Source organism: Canis aureus, chromosome 24 (genome assembly GCF_053574225.1).
Source record: "Canis aureus isolate CA01 chromosome 24, VMU_Caureus_v.1.0, whole genome shotgun sequence".
Taxonomy (NCBI): domain Eukaryota; kingdom Metazoa; phylum Chordata; class Mammalia; order Carnivora; family Canidae; genus Canis; species Canis aureus.
The window spans coordinates 21969050-21976970 of NC_135634.1; positions in this window are offsets into that span (position 1 = coordinate 21969050).

Below are 7921 nucleotides of genomic sequence, written 5' to 3' on the forward strand. Positions count from 1 at the left end.
TGTTGGGAGAATCACTGACCTCCTCAAATGTTAGCGTCTTCCCTCCCCTTGGATTTTCTGACTCCTCATTATGGACTTAGGTTAGACTTAAGACTTAGACTCATCTCTGTGGGTCTATGCCCTGTTTCTTTCTTTTTTTTTTTAATTTTTATTTATTTATGATAGTCACAGAGAGAGAGAGAGAGGCAGAGACATAGGCAGAGGGAGAAGCAGGCTCCATGCACCGGGAGCCCGACGTGGGATTCGATCCCGGGTCTCCAGGATCGTGCCCTGGGCCAAAGGCAGGCGCCAAACCGCTGCGCCACCCAGGGATCCCCTATGCCCTGTTTCCTACACTTCTCCCCACCTTCCACGGGCAGCCCCCTCCGCCCCCAGTTTTCTCTGTGATTTCATCTTTCTGAGTCACCAAAATGGAATGCACAGTTTTCCATGGGAGCACTTAATGAGAGAAGATATTGAGACAATTCCTCTTATTCTTAGGTGGATAGAAAAGAGTCATTTGTTTTTAACAAATTCCAAACTGACTTCATTCATTCAGTAAACGTGTATTGAAGACTTCCTGGGTGAGAATTGACATACTGCCCAACCGCTCTCCTCGGGACAGAAGTAGATTAGTCCAGGAGATACTTCTATCCTTATCCAGGTCCTGGCAACAAAAGAATGAGATAACCCAGTGAAATCTTTACATCGGCAGCCAAATACCAGGAGGGAATTTCATTAGTAAAGCTGCATGAAACCCAAGAGGCGGTGGAGTTCTGGATTCAGAGACTTCAAGTGGTTTAAATCCCACTTGATGATTTAACAGCTGGATGTCTTGGGATAAGTTACATTTTTGTGGGTAAGTTTTCTCACAGGGCTGTTGGCAGGATTAAATGAGAGAATCCATATTAAGTGCAAAGCAGCCTGCACATTATAAAAGCACTCAATAAATGTTAAGCTCTTATTATGAATGGTTACAATGTTTCCACTAAAGTACTCAGCCTCCGAAGGTTTTTGGCTGGAGAAACTACTTGGCAATGTTTAAGGCAAGTTATGTCTTAGTTAATTCATGAATGTATGAAGGATCATTTTGAGATTGTCTGTTTTAAAAAGGGTTGCCCCTGAATGTTTTAAGAAATTAGTTCAAGAAGCTCTAAATACACCTGAATACAATGTAGACCGGGTTCATTACGAGATGTAAGTAGACTCCGGAGACTGCAGCTTCTTTTTGGCTCTAGTGAGTTCGAGTCCCTCAGATACTTAACAGAAACCTAAACTTCTCTTTGATGGTAGGAAAGGATGAAAGCAGTTTGGAGTTTTGGGCCAAGAAAACACTCAAGATTAGCTTTTGGAACCACATTCATGGACAGGTCTGTGATTCTTATGATATCTATTATCTAGACATTAAAAATAGAGCAGAACTCACCCACTGCCCTGCCCCCATCAATCAGTAGAACACAATTCCAGGAAGCAAAGCTAAAGAGATGTAGGCCAACAGGTCATAAGATGCAAGTTCTCAACCTTAAACACTTTGCTGAACTTTCTTTTCTTTTCTTTTTTTTTTTTTTTTAAGATTTAATTTATTTATTCATGAGAGGCACACACACAGAGAGAGAGAGAAAGAGAGAGGCAGGGGAGAAGCAGGCTCCATGCAGGGAGCCCAACATGGGACTCGATCCCGGGTCTCCAGGATCAGGCCCTGGGCCAAAGGCAGGCGCTAAACCGCTGGGCCACCAGGGCTGCCCTGAACCTTCTTTTGGGCCTGCCCTGGAGTTGGATGGGTGAGATGGTTGAGGGTGCTGAACAGTCATAACTGGGGTGAAGATTGAGGCCACGTACAAGGGCAGAGAATTGGCCCATGAGGGAGGGCTAAATGGGATGCACAGGACCTTAGGATTATGTTCAGACAATGCAAGGAAGAAAATGGTGTGATGCAGAGGAACAGGCAAGAGTTAACTTAGGGAGAGCTTACCTGACCATCAGAAGCAGAAATCAAACAGACCAGACTCTGAATTTGTCAGGAGCAACAGCAGAAGGAATTCTCCAGAGGGAATAAGATAAACGAGGGAGATTCACAGCTCAGCACTGCCTTTTTAAAGTCTTGGCTGGTGTAGGTCTGCCTGAGGATAGAATTAAAGGGGACAGTTCTTCTGGATTCAGTCATTCTCTAAACATATACTGAGTGCTTGGAACTGTAATAAATTTAAAAAGTATATATTTAAAAATATAACTGAGACACGTCTGGAAGAGCAAGTGTTTGTTGGTTGAGGGCTTAACAAATTCATATAATTCAGCATCCATAGCTGAGGTATAAGCTGCTGAGGAAAGAGAGAAGGAGGTGGTGGTTGTTTCCAATGGACTGAAGTTTTCCATTGGGTTAGAAGTGTAAGCCTTCTATTATGATCTTGGTCATGCTCATAGTCTAAGATCAAACAGGGTCATGCACAGGCTAATTGTCATCCTTTACTACTTTCACTTAAACGATAGAGGTCTTTATGGGAAGACTTGTTTCTCACTTGACATATTTATCACAGAGCCTTTTCCATACTCTGTGAGGGAATCAAGTTTCAGAACACCAAATCTGTTCAAAGAGATATTGCTGACATTTCTAATTTGCAGTACTTGTTGAACCAGTGGCAAATGGAAGTGGAAAAATGTGTGTGTTCGGGGGGCTGGTGTGGGAAAGTGTATTAGTATCTATTGTTGTGTGATAGGTTATTCCCAAATTTATCAGCTGTGTTGTTCTTCTGGGGTTCCCATAACAAAATACCGCAGACTGAGTGGTTTAAACAACAGAAGATTATTTTCTCACACTTCTGGAAGCCTTAGTCAAGGCCAAGGTCAAGATGTCAGTAGAGTTGGTTTCTCTTGGGGCCCCCTCACTGGGTTCCAGATGGGCACCTTCTCCCTATGTTCTCACATGACCTTTGCTTTGTGTGTGCCCATCCCTGGTGTTGTTGTTGTTTTCTTCTTCTTCTTCTTCTTCTTCTTTTTAAGATTTTATTTATTTATTCATGAGAGACACACAGAGAGAGGCAGAGACATAGGCAGAGAGAGAAACAGGCTCCCTGTGGTAAGCCCAATACGGGACTCAATCCCAGGAACCCTGGGATCATGCCCTGAGCCAAAGGCAATGCTCAACTACTGAGCCACCCAGGTGTCTCTTGATCCTCTTCTGATAGGGACACCAGTCATATTGGACTAGGGCCCCATCCTAACAGTGTCATTCAACCTTAATTACCTCTTTAAAGGCTCTGCCTCCAAATACAGTCACTTGAGAGTTTAGGGCTTCCACATATGAATATGTGGTGGGGACACAATTCAGGCCATAACAACAGTTAAGACACCAAACACTTATCTCATAATTTCTGTGGGTCAGGAATTCAGTAGCCACTTAGCTGTCAGTTCTGGCTAGGGTTGTCTCAGGAAGTGGAAGTCAAGATAATGGTTAGGACTGCAATCATCTGCAAGCTTGTCTGGAACTAGATGATCTGCTTCCAAAGTGGTTCATTCATATGATACGTTAGTTTCCTGCGGCTGCTGTAACAAAGTACCTCAAACGCTTTGGAACAACAGAAATGTATTGTCTCTGTCCTGGGGGCTAGAAGTGAACGATCAAGGTGTTGGCAGGGTGGTTCTTTCAGAGAGCTGTGAGGGACAATCTCTACCATGCCTTTCTCCAAGATTTGGGTGATTTTCTGGCAGTCTTTCATGTTCTATGGCTTGTACTAATATTATCTTGATCTCAGACCTCATCCTATATGCCATTTTCCCTGTGTACCCATCTCCTCCCTTTTTTGTTTTTCTACCCTTTTTCATAAGGACATCAGTCATACTGGATTAGGGCTCATCATAATGACTTTATTGTAACTTGATTATCTCCGTAAGAACTCTATTTTAGATAAGGTCATATTTTTAGGTACTGTGTTATGTAAGTTAAGATTCTAACTTATCTTTTAGGAGGGACACAATTGAACCCGTAACACATGACTATGGGCTGAAGACCTCTTGCTGGCTATTGGTAGGAGAACTTGGTTGCTTTCTACATGTACCTTTCCAAAGAGTTGCTTGAATGTCTTCATGACATGGACAGCTGGCTTCTCTCAGGTTGAGTGACCCAAGAGAGAAAGGAAGAGGCTTCAGTGCCTTCCATGATCTAGTCTTGGAAATCATACTGTCATGTTTGCTATATTCTGTTGATTAGAAGTGATTCTTTGAGTCCAGCCCACTCTCAGGGGGAGGGGAATCATGGTCTATGTTTTGAAGAACAGAATGTCATGAAATTTGTTTTTTTTAGGAAGATTTTATTTTTAAGTAATCTCTACACCCAACATGGGGCTCAAACTTACAACACCAAGACCAAGAGTCATTTGCTTTACTGACTGAGCCAGCCAGGTACCCCATGTTTTAAAACCACTACAGACGGAATGCAGGGTTAGGTCAATTAGGCAAAAATATTAGGGTAGAGGAATAAAATTAAGGCAGGAATCAAGTTAGAGAGATTATAACTGTCATAAGTACTTTAGTACTTCAGCCACTGAACACTCAAAGAAGGAGGAACTGAGTAGTTAAATAGCTAAGGTTAGTTATCAGAAACTAAATAAAAGAGGTTATTATATATAAAAAGAGAAAGAATTCTTTTGAGGAAACAGTTGTACCTGCAAAGCTGCCTTTTTGATTTCAGATATTGTATTTTTCAGTTTTATAATTTCCATTTGATCCTTTAGAAAGTTTCTAGTTTTCTGTTGAGATCAACTATATTTTTCATCACTGTAAACATATTTTTGGAACATTCTAAGGCCAAGGAAAACACTAACAGTTGGTTTAGCACTGTTATAATTGTTGCTCTCAATTCTTTGTCCACTAATTGAAACATCTGGGTCATTTCCTTTGCCTGTTTTCCTGAGATGAATTCACATTCTTCTGGTCCTTCATATATTGAATATTTTTAAATTCACCTTGGCATTGTGAATGTTATGTGGAAAAGACTCTGAATTCTATTATATTCCTCTAAAAGTGTGGAGGTTTTTCTTCCAGCAGGCAGTTAACTTGGTTCAAATCAAAGTATAATTTCTATCTCTTGGGCAGTGGTTCAAATTTCAGTTCAGCTCTTTTATCTTTAGCTGGTTGCTTTGATTTTTTTTCTATGCGTGCATGCTGCATGGTTCAAGGATTGGTCAGGGACTGGGGCAGAGAATACATAGACTTATACACAGGATTTGTGATGTCCTCTCTCAGACTCTCTTTTCAGGGATTTTGCCCGTCACTTTTCAGTGTCTGTGGTTGCCTTGTAATCTTTTGTTCTTTAGACCAGAGAGACTGGTTTTTCCCCTGGAGCTAGCTGCCCCATGGGGTGTTGATTGTGACCTGTTCTTAGATTTACAACTGGAAGTTGCATAAATAGGAATCTCTTCTTTCAGGTATAGATTCCCTCCAGATTCTGCAGGCTTTTGTTCACTCTTGAGACCCAAGTTTTCTTATTTCCCTCCCTCCCTCCATCTCTCCCTTCCTTCCTTCCTTCTCACATTTTTTTCAGAACCTAAATTTGTTATCTTCAAGAGGTTTGGGTCCCATGGGAGCATACTTATTTTGTGTGTGTGTGTGTGTGTGTGTGTGTGTGTGTTTTATTGGAGTTAGATTTGCCAAAATATAGCATAATACACAGTGCTCATCCCATCAAGTGCCCCACTCAGTGCTGGTCACCCAGTCACCCCCACCCCCTGTCCACCTCCCCTTCCACTACCCCTTGTTCGTTTCCCAGAGTTAGGTGTCTCTCATGGTCTGTCGCCCTTTCTGATATTTCCCACTCATTTTCTCTCCTTTCCCCTTTGTTCTCTTTCGCTATTTTTTATATTCCCCAAATGAATGAGACCATATGTTTGTCCTTCTCTGATTGATTTACTTCACTCAGCATAATACCCTCCAGGTCCCTCCACGTTGAAGCAAATGGTGGGTATTTGTTGTTTCTAATGGCTGAGTAATATTCCGTTGTATACATAGACCACAGCTTCTTTTCCATTCATCTTTCGATGGACACTGAGGCCCCTTCCACAGTTTGGCTGTTGTGGACACTGCCGCTATAAACATCGGGGTGCAGGTGTCCCAGTGTTTCAGTGCATCTGTATCTTTGGGGTAAATCCCCAGCTGTGCAATTGCTGGGTGTAGGGCTTATCTATTTTTAACTCTTTGAGGAACCTCCACACAGTTTTCCAGAGTGGCTGCACCAGTTCACATTCCCACCAACAGTGCAAGAGGGTTCCCCTTTCTCCACGTCCTCTCCAACATGTGTTGTTTCCTGTCTTGTTAATTTTCACCATTCTCGCTGGTGGGAGGTGGTATCTCATTGTGGTTTTGATTTGTATTTCCCTGATGGCCAGTGATGCGGAGCATTTTCTCATGTGCTTGTTGGCTGTGTCCATGTCTTCTTTGGTGAAATTTCTGTCATGTCTTTTACCCATTTCATGATTGGATTGTTTGTTTCTTTGCTGTTGAGTTTAATAAATTCTTTATAGATCTTGGAAACTAGCCTTTTATCTGATATGTCATTTGCAAATATCTTCTCCCATTCCGTAGGTTGTCTTTTAGTTTTGTTGACTGCTTCTTTGGCTGTGCAGAAGCCTTTTATCTTGATAAAGTCCCAATAGTTCATTTTTGCTTTTGTTTCCCTTGCCTTCATAGGTCTATCTTGCAAGAAGTTGCTGTGGCCAAGTTCAAAAAGGGTGTTGCCTGTTTTCTCCTCTAGGATTTTGATGGATTCTTGTCTCACATTTAGATCTTTCATCCATTTTGAGTTTATCTTTGTGTATGGTGCAAGAGAATGGTCTAGTCTCATTCTTCTGCACGTGGCTGTCCAATTTCCCCAGTACCATTTATTGAAGAGACTGTCCTTTTTCCAGTGGACAGTCTTTCCTGCTTTGTCGAATATTAGTTGACCATAAAGTTCAGGGTCCACTTCTGGATTCTCTATTCTGTTCCATTGATCTATGTGTCTGTTTTTGTGCCAGTACTACCCTGTCTTGATGATCACAGCTTTGCAGTACAACTTGAAATCTCGCATTGTGATGCCCCTGGCTCTGGTTTTCTTTTTCAATATTCCCCTGGCTATTCGAGGTCTTTTCTGATTCCACACAAATCTTAAGATGATTTGTTCCAACTCTGTGAACAAAGTTCACGGTCCTTTGATAGGGATTGCATTAAATCTGTAAATTGCTGTGGGTAGCATTGACATTTTCCCAATATTAATTCTTCCAATCCATGAGCATGGAATATTTTTCCATCTCATTGTGTCCTCCTCAATTTCTTTCAGAAGTGTTCTGTAGTTTTTAGGTTCGGTTACTTCTTTGGTTCGGTTTATTCCTAGGTATCTTATGCTTTTGGGTGCAATTGTAAATGGGATTGACTCCTTAGTTTCTCCTTCTTCAGTCTCATTGTTAGTGTATAGAAATGCCACTGATTTCTGGGCATTGATTTTGTATCCTGCCACACTGCCGAATTGCTGTATGAGTTCTAGCAATCTTGGGGTCGAGTCTTTTGGGTTTCTATGTACAATATCATGTCATCTGCAAAGAGGGAGAGTTTTGACTTCTTGTTTGCCAATTCGAATGCCTTTTATTTCTTTTTGTTGTCTGATTGCTGAGGCTAGGACTTCTAGTACTATGTTGAATAGCAGTGGTGAGAGTGGACATCCCTGTCTTGTTCCTGATCTTAGGGGGAAGGCTCCCAGTGTTTCTCCATTGAGAATGATATTTGCTGTGGGCTTTTCATAGATGGCTTTAAAGATGTTAAGGAATGTTCCCTCTATCCCTACACTCTGAAGAGTTCTGATCAGGAATGGATGCTGTATTTTGTCAAATGCCTTCTTTGCATCTATTGTGAGGATCATAGGATTCATGTTTTTTCTTTTGTTGATATGATCTATCATGTTGATTGTTTTATGAGTGTT